The sequence below is a fragment of the Capricornis sumatraensis genome, chromosome 2, assembly GCF_032405125.1.
Source record: "Capricornis sumatraensis isolate serow.1 chromosome 2, serow.2, whole genome shotgun sequence".
Classification (NCBI taxonomy): domain Eukaryota; kingdom Metazoa; phylum Chordata; class Mammalia; order Artiodactyla; family Bovidae; genus Capricornis; species Capricornis sumatraensis.
The window spans coordinates 71,681,905-71,701,890 of NC_091070.1; the positions used below are offsets into that span (position 1 = coordinate 71,681,905).

Consider the following 19,986-nt stretch of genomic DNA (forward strand, 5'->3'; position numbering starts at 1 on the left):
TGTCCCACAATGAAGAGTATAAACTTAGGTAATACATTCCACTTAAATGCTAGCACTCAGACTCCTCTTTGTTTCCCTTCCCCAGAAATCTTTTCAGTTGACTTAGATTACCAAGTTGTAATCAGGAAATCTTTAGTTCTGTTGGGGCTAAACTAACAAAGACAATATTGTCATACAAGCCATCATTATTACCTGCCCTTTTGTTAATTCAGGAAAGCTTGCAAATAGCTCTTTTTTAAGCTCCAAAATTTTTGTTTAAGCATTCCTAGAGATTTGTTTTTGTTCTTGTATTTTGGTGATTTAATATTTGCATTTGGTTTTTTTAAATTAATTAATTTTAATTCATTTGAGTTTTAGTCCATAAATTGCAAGTAAGATAAACATACAGACTTGGTGATGCAGGAAGGAAAGTAAACTGTACATGATAAGGTTTTTACTTAACAAATCAGTTTTGTTTCTCTTTTTGTGTCTTGGGCTTTGATATAGTATGCTTTTAACAATGAAGTTGCAATGTCAAACCAGCTGTTCTTTGTAGAGTATAAAATTTTAAAATACTGACAAGTATAAATAAGAACGATCATTAAATCTCTGTGTAGAGTTCCCTCTATAAGGAAAAAATCTTGAGTTCCAACAGTAGTTTAAAGGGCTTCTTTAATGAGCCCTGTATTTCCAAAATGCTCTTCCTGTTGGAGGCTAGAAAAACAGTAAAAGTTTTAAAGACTGCCTACTCCTGCTTTTGTTTAGTCTACAACAGCAATATTAATGTTGCTTTTGTGTTCTGGTGAGTGACTTAGGTGTAATTTTTCATTGTATGTATTAAAAGTTGAATTATTTTGAACTCTGAACTCTAGACCAGCCTATGTGTGAACATTAGTGTATAAGGAAGTCACTTCAGGATCAGAATCACTCAAGACCACTCATATTATTAAATGCCATCAGAGACTGTTGATATTAGAATGTACTATAAATTAGGAAAAAACTCTCAGTGAGATGCTCAATAGTTTTTAAAGAAATAAGACACATTAAGTCGACTTCATTGTAGCATAAGTAACTAAACTGCTCTGAATATTTCATTATTGTTCTGTTTGTACTACTTTCCATTTCTCTCATCACCTTATTTTGTAACCTTTGCATTTTTTTTTCTCTCAGTAGAATTAAAAGGAACTGCCTGCAGAGGAAACTGCTATTTAAAACATAGTGGAAATCACATTGCTTTCTGGCTGAATTTTTCTTTAAAGATCTACTTGCAACAGTTTACTCATATAAGCAAAAACTGTGCCATGAGTTTCCTCCACTTAAGGCTGAGTGAAGCAGCTTCAATCCACCTCACAACTTGTAAGCATTTGGCATGTAAACTGATGCCTCTGTGATTTATAAATGTAATTTAGTAAACCATTTAATAAATGCCATGGTGTATCATACAAGTGCCAAAATATTTTATGTTATACACGCAGGAGTTAGAGCAGCAAGAAAAACTATTGAGACTAAAACTTCAGTGTTTGTTTGGTTCATGTGGGTAGCTTATTTATAATATGATGGTCATTTATGATCAAGTTTTGTGGCTTTTAGATAGGCCTAACATTTCCGACTTCTTTTGCCTTTATGTATTTTTTATCTCTTAAAGATTGCTTGTGTAAATGGTAGAGTTCTTTGTTCACTGGCACTTCAAGAAAGAGTCTATACTTATATCACTATTTGAACAAAGATATTCTCTGTATATTGTTAGGTTTTTAGGCATTTTATAGGTAAATAGTGATTAAGATTATGATGTCTCCTATGATGTATTCATTTATATTCCTATATCCAGAGCAGATTGATTTTGAATAATAAAAAAGAGCTACATGTATTCATTTATCAAATATGTTCTGAGTGACTGCTCTGTTCTGGGTACTGGTTACAAATATCAAAAAGAGAAAGTTCCAGTTCTCTAAGAGCTCATAGTCTTTACTACTAATGACAGTACAGTGTTATATTTTGATGACAGAGGTTTAAAAAAAACCCAACAAATATTTTGGTAATATAGAAGTAAGAGAGAGAGATTAGCTTTACCTGGGGAAAGTGAAGGAGAGGCAGTTCAGAAAATACAGTAATGATTCATTGAGGGAGAATGAAGAAATTACTTCCCAAATGGTTCATTGAACATAGAGAAGGTTCTCGATGTACAACAGAAGATGTGACCAAGCATGGAAAACACATCTCAGAGTGTGATGGTTAGAGGATATATATAAGTAATTGCAGGAGCAGAAGTGAGAAGGTAATTTTGGAGCAGGTCATGAAGAGTCTCCTGTGTCTTGCTAAAGAGTTTGAAGACCCTATTCTGTAGGTGATGGAGAGTCATTGAAGGTTTGTAAGGTGAAAAGCATATTGGATAGATTTTCTATTTTGTAGCACTGTAGACAAAGCATAGGGGGAAAAGAGATGGAGGCTAGGTCTTTTGATTATATTGAAATCAAAGTATCTCAACATAAAAGGTAATGAAACTAGGGAAAAATTAAAACCGGATAGATTGATGCTAGTGATAATTAGTGTGTAACTAATAAAGTCATGTGAGTAAATATGCTTACTCAAGGGATGAAGTGTTGCATAATTGGAAAGAACCTGGGCTCTGGTACCTGGTTTCCCAGCTATCACTTACTAGCTAGATGACTTTAGGCAGGTCACTTTACCTCTTTGTGCCTCAATTTACTTTCCCATAAAATGGAGATAAATACTGCCTAGCTTATAGAGTTGTGGTGAGGATTGAATGAGTTAATGTAGTGTTAAGTATTATTATTAATATTATCCTATTATATAGAATTGAGAGTTGTTTCCCTACACGCCCCATGAAATGTTTTGATAAGAAAGAAAAATATGGCTTATCAGTAGAAGGAATGAGTTTTGTGAGATGAGAGAGATTGGGATATGTCTATAAGTTAAGAAGAAGAAGTCTATTGAGATGTTATTGAAGGCCAAGCAACTGAAAGAGATACAGGAAGATATAGGAGGGTGATGGTGTGAAGAGCACATGTTTGTAGGTTAGCTCTGGACAGAAGGATATAGATATATTTAGAAAGGAGAAATGGAATGGTAATTGACTACCTGTTGTTTGTTATTTTCCTCTGTTGTCTTGGAGGTAAGACCATTTACCTCTAGTGGATGGAGATGATGGAAGTTATTAAGGGATTTGAGGAGAATTTTAAATATTTATAATGCTCCTTTTGGAGAATGGAAAAGAGGACTGAGGATTCCCAAGCCACCCAGAGCCATGTATGGTTAGAAATCAGAAATTTGATAAGGGGACAGTTTTTAAAATTCAACTTCACTTAAATTGAGAAGAATTAGGGATATTTAGTAGGTAAGATCACGTTTTAGGAAGCAAATATCTTATTTACTTAAATCTAAGTAATGCTGCTGCTAAGTCACATCAGTTGTGTCCGACTCTGTGCGACTCCGTAGATGGCAGCCCACCAGGCTCCTCTGTCCCTGGGATTCTCCAGGCAAGAATACTGGAGTGAGTTGCCATTTCCTTCTCCAGTGCATGAAAGTGAAAAGTGAAAGTGAAGTCTCTCAGTCATGTCCGACTCTTTATGACCCCATGGACTATAGCCTACCAGGCTCCCCCGTCCATGAGATTTCCCAGGCAAGAGTACTGGAGTGGGTTGCCATTGCCTTCTCCAAAGTCTAAGTAATAAATAAGTTTAATTACGGAATATATAAATAAAGCATTCCAGAAACCATGGCAGATAGCAATTGCTAAGTAAAAAGTGAGAATGACCTTTCATGCTTCAGAGGGAAGAATGCAATATTAGTATGAATTTAAATGAATGCAGCTGCTCAAAGATTATATCCTCTCGGCAACAAACAACAGATGATGCAGTCATTTTACGATGGTCACTTAGCTATGTCAGTGATGAAAAAATCACATATCAGAAAACAATTCATAGATTCAAACGAATAGTCCTCCCACTCTAGTATTAATGATCCTAAATAGAAATAGATGCCTGGAAGGCCTTATTAAATGAATTAAAAACAAAATGAGTTATCAACATAAATTAAATAAATGTCTGCATAATAACATAGTGTTGCAGTTTTTCTGTTTTATGTATAAGTTTCTTCAAGAGTTATTCCAAATAACTTTTATTTTTTCAAATATTCCTCTTTAAATGCTATCCTAAGTTTAATTTATAAAGCAATTTTCCTATTTTTAATAATAGAGCCTAATCTTTAAAATATTGTCACTTAGTTTATATTAATTTATATTACAAAGGATGAGTAAATATCCCAATGTCAACTACTTATTGTTCTTTAACCATTGAGAAATTGACAACTTATAGTTTGGGTTCACCAATAAAAAGCAAACTGAATGGGCAATTATTTGTTGATAGAACAGTGGTTGGAAATAGTAATGTAGAGACTCTAGTGGCATTTTGGTAGCTATTTAATGCTTAATTTTTCTTTTTCTTTTCTAACTTTGAAATGAGGAAAATTTTCAAACATATATAAAATTAGAGAGAATAATATTATGAATACCCATATAGCTATCTCCCAAACTCAATAATTTTCCACTCATGGACTGTTTCATTTAAGTATACAGATTCATATGATGTCTTGGTACCAATGTATCAATAATTAGCTGTATCTTAATTATAAATATAAAAAACCATAAAGTAACATTTTAAATTGTTCAGTTTCATAAGAAGAGTTTGAAGAAATAAGTTTTTTCTCTAAATGAGCATTTTAAAGCCATTGTTTTTATCATTTTCCAGTTAGGAAAATTAAAGCATAACTTCAAGTTATCAAATGAGAGATTGAAGTAAAGAATATTCGCTGCCTAGGTGTAAGGATTGAACTGACCTTGAAAATGTTACATGCTAAACTTAAATTGGATGAGTTAAGGTCTGGCTTAAGAATGTCTTTGACCCATTGAATAGTCCTTTTTACCTTGATTAAGAAATCACAAAGAACTATTTTAAAATATAGCCACCCCTGAAAGTATATGAACAGAATTAAAACCAGCATGGCTTCCTACTTTTTCTCCATAAGATAAAGGTAAAAACTTGAGTTTCAGAAGTTTCTTAATGAAGGAAGAAAAGTATGAACAGAGTTTTACTTTAGGGTTAATTTTTCAGTAATGTATTTATTCTATGTATTAAAAAAACAACGGAACAAACAACTAGACTGACTTTTCCAGTACTCAAATCAACTCTATGGTTCCTAAAAATTTTTCTTTGTGTATAACAGAGACTGAGCCTTTGTCTTTCACCAGGAAGCTGAAAAAAAGTTGTAATGTAAACCAACTTTTCTGTTTTTTATCTTTTATGTGAAACATGATGAAAATTTCTAGGAAGCATATCACTTGCTAGAAATTAACCCATCTTAGCAGTTTAGAGAACTAATTGAGTTTTTGACTAAACTAAATACTCATGCTAATAGGAAGGCTGCTCTGGCATTAATGAGACTCACTTTGTTCAAAACAAGATAGGAGGGCATGGTTTTCAACAGAAAGTGATGTAATTTGTGAGGTCTCAGCAGATGACTAAGCTTCTAATATTTTTCCATATTTTAAGTAATTATTATGGTTGTTGTTAATTGTGTATGTATGGTCAGTTGCTCAGTCATGTCCAACTGTTTGCCATTCCATGGACTGTAGCCTGCCAGGCTCCTCTGCCCATGGAATTTTCCAGGCAAGTATACTGGAGTGGGGTGTCATTTCCTACTCCAACAGATCTTCCCGACCCAGGGGTAGAACTCACATCTCTTACATCTCCTGCTTTGACAAGTGTATTCTTTACCACCAGCACCACCTGGGAAGCCCCTTGTTGTTGACTATCATTATGGAATTAGGGTAAATATCTTTTGGAAAGAGAATGGGCAATGAGACAGGGGAAAATAATGGAAGAAATAAGTAGACAGTCTTTTGAATGAAGAAATGCATATAATACATAATCAAACTAAGCTTGTTTTAGTTAATATTAAAAATTATCATGAAAAGAAAGTACATGTTAAAATATGGTGGCTTACAGTTTATTCCTAATACAAACAAAATGCTGGACAATTTGAGTAGGCATGGTGCCTTGTCTATATTTGGGTACCCCGGTTATTTGTTAAGTGAATAGTAAATGCCAGTAAGCAAAGCAGTGGGAGTTTAGCCTTCATGTGAACAAGTATGTAGTGAAATAACCAAGACTGCCTACAGAATGATAGGTTGAATTATTATTTAAATCACGACAAGGACCCCTAGATCAATATATACTTGTTCATAAAAATAACCCTTGCACTATCATTCTCCGTGATCACTGGATTGCATTGCCAGCAAATGCAGTTCTGAGAAAGGGTAGTGAATATCAAATTAAATTGACTTGGATCATATTGAGCTCTTTGTTAGTATGCTGAAAACATTTGCAAAGTGGAGAGCATAGCCATCAGTGATCTGTTCATTGACTGTAACAATATGATTTGACTCATGGAGAGTATAAGATTCAGGACTGAGAATAGGAAGTTTCTGATCAAGGGAGAGCCCATCACTGTCTTCCTAGTTTGAGATCCATCAGCATCTTATGGAGCAGTTAAGATATTGATTATGTTGTGGCGTATGCTGATGTATACGATACATTCATTATCCTGGAAAATAGAGACTTAAAGCATATGACCGAAATGTTCCTCATATTCATGATAGGGGTGAACCTAGAAAAATATGACAATTTTAAAACTAGCTTCACCTCTTATCAGCTTAAGAAACCACATTATAGTCTGTGACCTTGTTGACATTCAGAAGACCGAATGGTTGCTTTAGCAAGCTGGTTGTTATGGGTATGTTATTGTAGGAATCTTATTCCTGCTTATATTGACACTGCTGCAGCTCTTGGCAAGTTATTTCCTGAGTTAAATGGGAAGCTCCCCAGCATGACACCTCCTCCCAGGCACACCTGCCAAATACCCAGTGGCCAGAAAGTAATGGAGCAAGAATCTGCTAGACCCACAAACTTGTGATTTCCAATGCTTCTGTGACTAGTTATTTTCTTTGATACTTGTGTGCATGCCTGCTAAGTCACTTCAGTCATGTCTGACTCTGTGTGACCCCAGGGACTCCTGAGCCATGGCATTCTCCAGGCAAGAATACTAGAGTGGGTTGCCATGTGCTCCTCCAGGGGATCTTCCCCACCCAGGGATCAAACCCACATCTCTTACATCTCCTGCATTGGCAGGCAGATTCTTTACCACTAGTGCCACCTGGGAAGTGTCACCTTTAATACCTAAGTTCAGTTATTGATAAAATTATTTTGGCTATGAAAGCCAGGCTGTTGACATTAAGACCCTGGGGTCTCTATCCTTATAGCAGATTCTTCTCTCTTAACTCTTTCCTTTCCTACTTTCCTCCTAAAACACATAGTAGAAAAATTACTATTTCATATCTACACCTTTTCCCATATTTCCATGGTCATAGAATAGGGGACAGATATTCCTATATTCTGTGTCATTCATAAAATTTGCACTAGGTCCAAATTTGGTAGTTGGAACAGAGGAGATATGCATATCAGCATAAAATGTATTTGTAACCAAAAAGATAAGTTAAGTCTCATAATCATCAGAAAAATAACTTGGGTAGGGAAAGAAAGGGAAGGGAGAGAGGAAATGAAGGATGGGGTGAGAAGGAGGAAGGGAAGAAAGGAGAGAGCATCCTGCCTTTCTATTTAATGCAAGTTCTATAAGTCCTGCCCTTAGACTATTTCTTTAGATTCTGGTCATAGTATCTTTAGAGAAAATTTGTCAAGAGCAAAGGGAATTGGAAAGGAGTATGAGAATAACAAGCTCATTATTTAGGGTTTTAGAACTGGCAAGAGACAAATTTAGGAAAACAGAAAAGTATAGAGCTTTCTCAGGGAAGAGCAAACTACTAGAACTTGCTACTCTAATTAAGAGGTACAATAGGGCTCCTGCGCGGAGGAGGCCCGGCGGGGCTGCGAGACCCGAACAGCAAAAAACTGGGAACTCCGGGACTCAGCCCGATCCCCAGGCTGGGGTCAGAGGAGGAGGAATGTGGGGCGGAAATGGTCGCCCTGGGGCGAGACAAGGCTGAGAGCTGTAGGACCGAGAGAGACTCCCGATCCCGGCAGACGGGAGACCTGGGTTGTGGTCTGCACTCTGCCGCGGACTCGCTGGATGACCGGTGATCGTGAATGCCCCCTCTTGGAGTCCTGGCGGGGCTCCAGCCATAACTGATCACTAGCAGGCATGTAAAGCTGGTCATGATTCAACACTGCTGAATTCAGTTCAAGCCCAGTAATAAAACAGCCTCACTGAGCTTGTGGTCGCCATACCTGCCAATCATCTTCCCAAGGGCTGGGACTTCAGAGTGAGTCCTCAAGGACTTCTTTGAGGACTCACAGAAACCTCCACCCTGGTGAGGGCACACAGGGACTGTTTTCTTGTTCTAAGTCTGAACGACTGCCAAGAAGGAGGGCAATGGTAGAACAGTCAAATCCCAGGCTCTCCCCATAGCTTCTAATCTCAGACCTGTTAAACTCCTTTCTGAGCCCAAGGACAAAAATCACTTGAACAAATGAGTTTGAGTCATGAATGAAAACTCTCACTCTTTCCATGAGAAAGAATTAAGAGATGGACAGGTTGAAAGTGTCTGCTGGGTCCTCTCCACCATGTGACAAGGACAGCAGTGCTCTTCTGGCTTTCAGAGGAATTGCTATCTCAGAGTTGAAGAACCACAACATCCTCCAGGCCCTGACAGCAGAGGCGAATGGCTGGGAGCCCAGTGTTATGAGTACAGAAGTCCTCCAAGCGCAAGAAGAATGGGAAGCTGTGGACAGCATCCACCCAGAGACAGGGAGCCGGGCCAGCATGGACCAGCCTGGGCGGCTCATCTCCTTCAGTGAGGCCCTACAGCATTTCCAGACAGTGGACCTCTTCTCCTTTAAGAAAAGAATCCAGCCCACCATCCAAAGGACCGGGCTCGCTGCCCTCCAGCACTACCTCTTCGGGCCTCCAAAGCTCCACCGAGGCCTCCGTGAAGAAAAGGACTTGGTCTTGACCATCGCTCAATGTGACCTGGATAGTCAAGACCCCATGCATGGCTGAGTCCTGCAGACCATCTATAAGAAGCTGACTGGCTCCAAGTTTGACTGTACCCTCCACGGAGACCACTGGGAAGATCTGGGCTTTCAGGGAACAAATCCAGCCGCAGACCTCAGAGGAGCAGGCTTCCTTGCCCTCCTGCATCTCCTGTACCTGGTAATGGACTCAAAGACTTTGCTAATGGCCTGGGAGATTCTCCGCCTGTCTCGTCATCATATCCAGCCCTGAAACCAAACACTTCTCCATGGAGCTTTTGTTCTTTCATTGGAGAATGGGATCTGAAAACCAAGATCTGAATGCTGGTGTTCCCACTGCCGTTACGATCTCCGTGCTTCTAGGCCCTCTCAGCGGCCAGAGCTTAGGAGATATGTATGTGCCACTGATTCCCTCGACTCTAATAGAAATGGTCGCCTGGGGTAAGTGGACCCGCCCAGCCGCCAGTGCACTTCACAGAGAACAGGAAGTGGGGTGTAATGCCCCTTGAGAAAGAGAAGCTGAGAATGAGTAACTGACGGTGAGACTTGCAGCATTTTCATCAGATCGCTGTGTCCCAGAGCCTGGGCAGGCCAGCCTGTGCTGCAAGAACAGGCTGCTCCAATAACCATGTTGTTGGTCATTATTACTTAATTCTCAGAACCTCAGCTTCTTCCTTTGTAACCTGAAAAAATAATTCCAACCCTATAGATTTATGCTGAGTTGGAGAAAAGTTCTATAAAGTGCTAAGCACATTAGTAACTCAAGGAGTGTTAATGATCATAGTAACTTGATTTCCATGAGTAAAAATACATTTTATATACATCTTATGGATAATATATACATATGTAATACATAATTGTGTTTTCAAAATTGTATCTGTACTTGCATGAGCGTGTACAGACACACACACAACATCATACACATATATATACAGCCATTGTACAGTAAAGTAGATCCATTTGAATCTAAAAAAAAAAAGAGGTACAATATTATGGCAATGGTTAAACAAATTATCCCATTAAAGAGATATTCTGTGCCATAGTATATCCCAGTAAATATTCCAGTAGGATATTTCAGTGCTAAAGCCTTATATATTAACACATAAAGATGCATATATTATAACAAGATAGAAAATTACACTTACTTTGACAACATCTATATAAAAACAACTATACGAATTGAGACTAAAAGTGAATATAACAAAATGGAGTAATTTCCACTGCATTAATTGGACTGCTAGATTGTAATACTAGACTTGGCATAGTGAAGAAAAAAGTTACAATGTATTAAGAAGTGTCTGTTGTTTGGAATTACATAAGAATCATTAAGGATCAGATGTTATTTACTCCCTCAGTAGGATGGCCTATTCCCATTAACAGTGAAGCATGTACTTCCCACTGGCAGCCATTTCTTAATTGTATGTCCTGGGAAGTGGGAGAATGTGGGATGGATTAAGGGGAGTGAGTAGAAAAGTTCTAAATAACTTGAGCCATATGCTCTGATAACAACATGACAGCCTGTGCAAAAATCTGTTTCTTATGGCAAAGCAAAGCTAAGTTGCTCAGTCGTGTCCAACTCTTTGCGACCCTGTGGACTGTAGCCTACCAGCCTCCTCAATCCACGGAATTTTCCAGGCAAGAATATTGGAGTGGGTTGCCATTTCCTCAGACAAGGAATAAAAGGATTCTCTAATTTTCTCCCAAGAGGTGATTTTATTTTTAAAACTGAGAGTAGGGAGGAAGGGTTGAATGAGGGATAGGGTAGAGAGAAACTAGTATTCATGTAAGCTCATGACTTTGCTGTTAAAAATGAGGGAACTCAAACAGAAAGTTTGTTTTTTTTTAAACACTTTATCATTCTAGATATGTTTGTGACAGGCCTCTCTGTGACCTTACAAACATCCAAGAGCATGGTCAGAAAGACATATGATATGGTATTGAGGGCAGGGGCTTTTTAACTTGAGAACTGAAATGAAAGTCGCTGAGTCATGTTCGACTCTTTGCAACCCCATGGACTATACAGTCCATGGAATTCTCCCCAGGCCAGAACACTGGAGTGGGTAGCCTTTCCCTTCTCCAAGGGGTCTTCCCAACCCAGGGGTCAAACCTAGGTCTCCCGTATTGCAGGTGGATTCTTTACCAGCTGAGCCACCAGGGAAGCCCCATTAATTAATTAATTTATTTATTTTAAGCCCCTCTAAACTCAGGAGAGAGAAGGCACTAACTCTTAAACTGTGAGCTTCCATGTGTTGGGTTTAAAGAGTCTTGTATCTGCTCAACCTATAGCAAGTTAAAAAGATAGTTTGCAGAATGATGAACTCATGTTGCATAGGCTTCCTTCTAGTATTGAAAAAAGAATACAGCTCTGTACCAGTCAGCAATAGGCCATTTTAACAGATGGCAAGCTTTTGGTCTGTATTCTTCCACGTGTGTGGTATTTGGTGTTTCTAAATTTTTTATTATTTTTACACTATTGGGTAATGTTAGTAGAATAGTAATTTTTTTTTAAATACCTCGTGCTTTTGAATAAATAGCTTTGGAATGACATTGGTTAATGTTAACTGAAGTTTGAAGACAGTCAGTTTTGTGTCTTGGTTTTATTATTTCTAACTATGATTTTGAGTCATCTTTTTCTCTACATCATATTGAGAATTGATTAAACTTTTCATAGATTGATAAGGTTAGTATTCTTTTTTTCCCTCCCTTCCCACCTTCCCTGCAAGAATATAGCTGCTAGGGCTGCTGCTAAGTCGCTTCAGTTGTGTCCGACTCTGTGCGACCCCATAGACAGCAGCCCACCAGGCTCCCCCGTCCCTGGGATTCTCCAGGCAGGAACACTGGAGTGGGTTGCCATTTCCTTCTCCAAAGAATATAAAGAGTGATTTAAAAAGAGGTTTTGAGGTTTTGTTTGTTTTGGTTTTACTATCAATAGTTACCCATGTTATGGAGCTCTGTTTTCTCAACTTCTGACTATGGATATAGTTATGAAAAATTTAGAAGTACCTACCCTTCCCAGTACAAGAAAATTTGCTAAATGAAAAAGGAACACATTTTAGAGCATAGAGTTGATTATACCTCAATTGGAAAACTTTGTATCTTGGTGTCAGTGATGGTTTCCAAAACGTGTAAATATTTGTAAATTCACTCCTGAGCATCAGCAAAAATAAAAACTGCTGTATAAAGGAAAAGTCACTAATATATATTTCTTGACTCCATACTATTTTATTGTCTGATTGTATCAATTTCATTTCATTCATTTATTTAACAAATATTCATTGACTACTTGCTGTGTGACAGGCCCTATGCTTACTGTTAGGAGTATAATGGTGAGTATCTGCTTAGCATCTTATAATTGATGTCTATGTTAATTACTAATTAATTACATAAGTAGTTATTAGCATCTATAGATATTAATAAAATAAACCATCTAAAACATAGAATTGGAGCTATAACAAGTTCTACAAAGGAGAAGTATAAGAGGTGGTGATAAGGAATTTAAACTGGCCAAAGGTTATGAAAGGCTTCCTTGAAGTGAAGTTTGAGTGTAAGAAATACTGAACAGTATCTGATTAAGTGCTGACAAGGAAGAGCATTTGCATTCCACATATGGGCATGAGCAAAGGTCCCTAGCAGGTAGGAGAGAAACCTGGTGAATATTATGAGTCTGAGAGAAAGGTATTACAGCTGCAGTGCTGACAGTGAATGTTGAGAGTGATGTGTGAAGAGGCTGGAATGGGTAGATTTGGGTAGCAGTTATGTGGGTGGTTTGTAAGTACTCATCAAGCTGTCCACTTTGATACACTCTTCTATATATGCATTCTACTTCAATTAAAAAGTTTGATTAAAATTTAGATTTACTTCAGTGACTATTTAAGGCTCCAAAGAATATTTTAAGGCAAACAAAAGAGCACCCTAGTAGTTCTCTTCTATCCACTGCCATTTACTACTCTCTCTTCACTAAAGGTAGCCACTACCCTGGCTTCAGTCACTATGGGTTATTTTTGTCTACTGTTAAACATGAAATAATTAGAATCACAGTATTTATGAGTTTATATCTGCCTTCTATTGATCCCTTTTATGTCTATGAGATACTTCTGTGTTTGCACAAAGCAGTAACTTGTGTACTTTTATTACAGCGTAGTAACCCAATTTATAAAAATACTATATTTATTCATTCTGCTGTGGATGGTCACTTGAGCACTTTCTAGTTTGGGACTATTACAGGAAATGCTATGACTATTTTGTATATATCTTTTTGGTGTGCTTGTAGACTCATTTCTATTAGAAATGTATATTGGAGTCAGATTGCTAGGTTATAGGGTATGCATGTGTTCAACTTTAGTAAATATTACTATATAGTTTTCCAGAATGGTTGTGACAATTTATACTCCCACCAGTAATGTATAAGAGGTCCAGTTGCTCTATGTCTTGGTCAGCACATGGCATTACCACTTTAAAAAATATTATTCATTCTGGTGACATATAATATTATGCATTATTATTTTAATTTGCATTTCTCTGCTGAGATTGAAACATTTATATGTTTTTTCTGCCCATTTTGATATTCTTTTTTGGGTAGTGCCCAGCCAAGTCTGTTCACAACTTTTCTCTCTCATATTTGATTCTCTCTCTCTCATATTAATTTAGGAGTTCTTTATGTTTTTGATATAAGTCCTTTGTCAGACAGAGGTTTTATAATACAGATATCTTTTATTCTGTGGTAGAAACATGGCTTCTACTCTGCTGCTTAAAAAATTCAGATTATCAGTTTTTCTTTTCTAATTAGATAAGGCATTTCTGTGGGCTTCTGGGGGTAGTGCTAGTGGTAAAGAACCTGCCTGCCAGTGCAGGAGATGCAAGAGATGCAGGTTTGATCCCTGGGTAGGGAAGCCCTGCTGGAGGAGGAAATGGCAACCCACTCCAGTTTTCTTGCCTGGAGAATCCTATAGACAGCGGAGCCTATGGTCCATAGGGTCGCAAAGAGTTGGACACAGCTGAAACAACTGCACATGTGCAAGGCGTCTCTGTACCTTGTTAATGGAATCTTTACCTACCCAAAAGTCAGAAAAGTATTCTCCTATACAGTCTTTTAGAAGCTATTGTTTACTTACACATTTAGATGTACACTTCAACTTGATTTGAGTATGATGTGAACTAGAAGTAAAGATTCATTTTTGTTGTTGTTCCAAATGGATATCCGTTTATCCCAGTATTGTGTTTTGAAAAGACCTCACTATACCCCATTGTCATCTTTGACACAAAGTAAGTGACCTTATATATGTGGATCTATTTCTGAATTCTCTATTCTATTGGTTCATTTGTTTCTTTTTATGTCATTAGAACACTTTTTAAATTATTGCAAATTTATACTAATTCTTATATCTGGTAGTGAAATCTCTCCAACATGTTTCCTTTCTAAAAATTATTTTGACTGTTTTTCAGCTATTTGAGATATCAAGTTGCCAGTTTCTACAAAAATAATCTGGAATTTTTAAATTTATTTATTTATTTTTGACTGTGCTGTGTCTTCATTGCTACTTGGGCTTGTCTCTAGTTTTGGTAAGTGGGGCTACTCTGTTGCTGTGCATGGGCTTCTCATTGGCGTGGCTTCTCTTGTTGCGGAGCACAGGCTTTAGGCATGTGGGCTCAGTAGTTGCAGCTCGGGGACTCTAGAGCGCAGGCTCAGTGGTTGTGACCCATAGGCTTAGTTGCCCCATGGTATGTGGGATCCTTCTGGACCAGGGATTGAACCTGTGTCCACTGCATTGGCAGATGGTTTCTTAACCACTAGACCACCAAGGGAGTCCTCTGCTGGGATTTTAATTGGGATTATATTTAATCTCTGGAGGAGAAAAATCACAACCCACTCCAGTATTCTTACCTGGGGAATTCCATGTACAGAGGAGCCTGGCGGACTACAGTCCATGGGGTCACAAAAGAATCAGACACGACTTAGCAAGTAAACAATACTGAATCTATAAATTAATTTGAAGAGAGCTGGCATCAATACTGCATTAATACTATATCAATTAATGTGAATAGTATTAATATATAGTATTAATATATTCCTCCATATATTTGAGTCTTCTTTAATTCCTCTTAATATTTTAAAGTTTTCTGTGTAGAAGTCATTTGCAGATCCTTTTAGATTTGTGTTTGAGTATTTTTGATGCTAGTGCCAATGTTTTATTAGTTTGTTAGGGCAGCCACAACAAAGTACCACAGAGTCAATGGCTTACACAATAGAAGTTTGTAGAGGCTAGAAGTCCAAGATCAAGGTGTCAATATGATTGGTGTCATTCTGAGGCTCTTTCATTAACTTACAGATGACCTTATCCCTATGTCTTCCCTGTGTCTGTGTGTATATCTGTGAGCTAATATAAGGTATAAAACACCTACTCTTCTTATAAAGACATAGTCATAGTGGAGTAAGATCCCCCTGTGTAACCTGATTTTACCATATTCTTTAAAGGATGTCCAAATACTGTCACATTCTAAGGTACTGGGGTTTAGAATTTCAATATATGAATTTTGTGGAGACACAATTCAGCCCATAACACAGGGTGTCATATTATTTGTTGTTGATTTATAGACATACAATTTTAATTTTGAATATTGACCTTGTATGTATATAGTGATTGATCTTGTTAAACTCACTTATTAATCTAATAGTGTTCTGTTAACTGTTTTGGATTTTGTACATAATTATATCACCTGAGAATAATGGCAGTTTTATTCCTGATCTGACTGAAAGCCTTTAGTATTTCATTATTAAGAAGAAACTTGCCATGGGCTTTTTGTAAACACGTTTATCAGATTACAGTAGCTTTCTTTCTGTTGCTGCTGTGTTTGTTTTTTTGCTTTGTTTCTTTTAATCATGAACTGAGTTTGAAACTCTTAGACTATATGAAATTGTTATAATGGATACAAGTTGGTTGAATTTACTGGTGGATAATTTTTGATATGAAGAACGATGGAAAAAAGAAATTTCTTGTTCAAAATATGAAGTTTTATTGAAAAAGTTAAAAATTTAACCATCTAATATTTCTAAAGATTCAGATATTTATAATCATCAGCACTTGAAAATTCTAACATGATTTTTTTTAAAATTCTCGCCAGCTAATGTTGTTATCCAGTGTATTTTCAGTTAATAATGGAAATAACTGCTCTGGTTTCTTTGCTTTGGTATTTTGGAGTTTGGTGCTCCAAAACAGTGTGTGCAAAAGTTAAATTGTGCATTGCACAAATAGCTTTCATTTTGTAGATATCTGGAAATCATTAAAAAGTATGCTATTCAGAAATAGATGGATGACAAAAAATAGTCATGATGGTAATGTTAATAATAATAGTAATTATTAGTAATACTAGCTAAAGATAGTAATAGTAATAATAAGTAAAGGTAATATTTTTTGAGCAATTACAAATTTCTTACTTTTGATCAGACACTGTTCTAAGTTATTTAACTCTCATACAACAATTTCATCCTTCCTTTTTACTATTAAGGAGACTGAGGCACAGGAAGATAAGGAACTTTCTCCAGGCCACAAAGCTACTAAATGATGGAATCATAATTTGAACCCAGGCAATTGGCTCCAAAGCTTTCTTGTGAAGTCTGTGTTATGTTAGGCTGAGATAGAAATCTTTAATTTTTAAAATAGAATCTTAAAATAGATGGGTAGGAATACATTTTAATCTCAGACTCAAAAAATACAGCAGAAGCAACAAAAATGTAATGCAAACATCTCACCTGAAATACAAGTGTTCTCTACATTATGGCTTCATTAATTGTCCCTGTATGTGTACTAAGTACATAGTTCCTCTCCCACCTGTTACTATTAAACCATTTGTCTAATTCTCTGCCTAATACTCCTCTTCCTAAACCAAATGACTTCACACATTTTATTTTGACTGCAGGTGAGAGAATGTTGGAAAATCAGCATGACTATATTATTCTTGAATAAAGAACTTAAGTTAGTGGTCTTCCTGAGGTAGGAAGTAGACCCATGTTAAGGATGACACTCAGAATCACATAAAAGTAGTTTGTACATTAGGATCTGTTTGTAAAGTTCTGTCTTATATCTAGTAAACCAAAATAGTGGAATTCATTATTCATTTCTTTCTATACCTTTGCCTGATGTTTAAGCATAGTGGTTACAAGCCCAATCTCTGGAGCATAACTGCACTAGTAGTTATATGTTCTTCAACAAATTCCTTAATCCCTCTGTACTTCAGTTTTCGTATTAGTGAAGTAAAAAATAAAGGAACATACCTTATGAAGTCATAATGAAGATTGAATAAGATAATACATGTAAATCCTTAGCAGAGAGCATGCGCTTATTTAACACCTCACTGATTGTTAGCATTGCTCTCAGCCTTGAAAATCTCAGTTAGTGGAGGCCAGGAGAGATAATGCTTAATAAGAAAAATGTTTCTGAATCTTAGGAAATCTTATTCCTATAGATTGCTATTATTGATAAAGGGGGAGGGAAATTTGGTGGATTACTGTCTACCATCCACATGGCAAACAATTTTCATTTTTTAGTTGATAAATAATATTCTCATGTCTGAATGAAAAACTTGAATAACATAATGGGTAAATTTAATTATCTTCCTTCATTGGCCTTGTGTTTGATGTTGACCATGCAGTTCAAAGGATTAATTTAAAATGCTGCTGCGAAAGTGATTATAGGACCTTGAAAGAACATATTTTAGGACATTAATGTAAGTAACAGTTTACTTTGTAGAAAAATTTTCTTTATCTACAAATTCAGTAATTTTACTTTTGACCTCACAAGGTAGTCAGCTCACTTTTGACCTCACAAGTTCGTTAGCTCACTGACTATACAAGATCATCAGCTCTTATTTACTCTGTGCCAGGCACTGTATATAATATCCATTAATCTTTTCTTCCCTAAGAGAATAGCCTTTTATCTCTCTTCACTGTTCCATTCTTTTATATATATATATGAATATACTCACATACACATATATGTATCTTTAAATTCCCAAAACAAGCTGAGATGACACAGTGTATTTAAGTAATGTGGATTGCATCAGATATCACATTCTTCCAGATATATTTTCCAAATGGAAAGATGGTTCAACATTTTCTATTATTATTTTAGATGAAATGTTCTGCAATATGTTGTTGACATTGTTCTGAAGTAAATACTGTATGTTCCAGTCTCTCAGGGACCCTCATGGAAATGAGATGCATGTCCCAGGAGGCTATCTCAGAAATGAAAAATTCTAAATAAAATGGAATAAATGAAGAGACACACAAGAATTTGTTATAAGAAAATATTCTTTTGTATAATCCTGGACCTAAAGAAAATGAAATGTTGGCACAACAGATTGCTATCATTATATGACTCTATGTGGTCACATACTCATAATGATTTGTCTTTTTTTTCCTTTTCTAGTCAAATAGACTGAAGGTATTTTGTTTTACAGTGATGGAGCATAGTTCATTTATTAACAATATTCCACAGTCACTTGATCCACTACAAATCTGTCTTTATAACTGACAATTCAGGCTGCCTTTTTTTCTGGTTTTGGGGGATATGTTTTTCTTTAAGAGAGACTAAGTGGGAGCCAAAGAAATCTCAGACTTTACTTAGCGAAGTGCAAATTAACCCAGGAATTGAGGTGCAATTGAAAAAGGGCCAGTGACCCTAGAGTAGTTTTAGACAGATACAGAGATAAATGTTCAGTCTTCTTTTAGCCTTGGGTGTTCTTTAAGTTTAGGTACCCCTTCTGCATGAAGAACATTCGCTTCAGGTCTTACAAAACAATTTTTAAATTTTTTTTTCTTGTCTAAAAGTTTATTGATTACATATTTAAACTGTTCACAATTCAAACCTTTTTCCTGTTATCAGGGCATTTACTACTTCAGAAACACCTCATGATACCCACCCTAATTCCTCTCCTAAGGAGAATCTAGAGTCTCTTTTCTGTTATTCGTGGTTACTGAGTTAATTAGGATATATTTAAATTTCCATCTGGTATTTTCTTTAATCCACACTAGGGCTTATGTATTTTCAGTTGTTTTTGTTGTTGTTCAGTTGCTCAGTCATGTCCAACTCTTTGCGACCCCATGGACTGCAGCATGTCAGGCTTCCTTGTCCTTTGCTATCTCCTGGAGTTTGCTCAAACTAATGTCCATTGGGCAGATGATGCCATCCAACCATCACATCCTCTGTTGCCCCCTTCTCCTCCTTCCCTCAATCCTTCTCAGCATCAGTGTCTTTTCTAGTGAGTTGGCTTTTTGCATTATGTAGCCATAATATTGAAACTTCAGCTTCAGCATCAGTCCATCCAGTGAATATTCAGGGTTGATTTCCTTTAGGATTGACTGATTTGATCTCCATGCTGTCCAAGGGACCCTCAAGAATCTTCTCCAGCACCTCAGTTCTTTGGTACTCAACTCTCACACCCATACATGACTACTGGAAAAACCATAGTTTTGACTATGTGGACCTTTGTTGGCAAAGTGATGTCTCTACTTTTTAATATGCTGTCTAGGTTTGTCGTAGCTTTTCTTCAAAGGAGCAAATTGTCTTTTAATTTTATAGCTACATTTTCAATAGTTTTGTCTAATTGTTTACCAAAAATAGTTTATTGCTTTTTGTTGCTTTTTAAAACTAATCATTATTAGGTTTTTAATTCAGAAAAAATATTTAAAAACATCTTACAAACCTGTACCCAGATAACTTACGCTAATATTTGAAAAAATAGTGTGTTATTAGATGAATAAAATTGTACATGAAAGTATAGAACTTGTCTCCATCCCCACAAAGCAAAACATTTAATAGATTTTATATATTGTACCAAGAAAAATTATTTTTATATTTAATGTTTTATTGTGTAAACAGAAAGGATCTTATTCTATGTACTTTATGATATGAACATAAGAAAGATATAGACCCTTGTAAAAGTTTGGTGA

The 19,986-nt window shown here is 36.5% G+C and overlaps 1 protein-coding gene and 1 pseudogene across 1 annotated transcript in view; both read left to right on the forward strand.

Annotated features, from left to right (window-relative positions):
- Positions 1-19,986, forward strand: part of DPH6 (diphthamine biosynthesis 6) — a 193,973-nt gene that overhangs the window by 47,918 nt on the left and 126,069 nt on the right. The gene's annotated exons all lie outside the window — the stretch shown is intronic.
- Positions 8,553-9,294, forward strand: LOC138074412 (ELMO domain-containing protein 3 pseudogene; annotated as a pseudogene).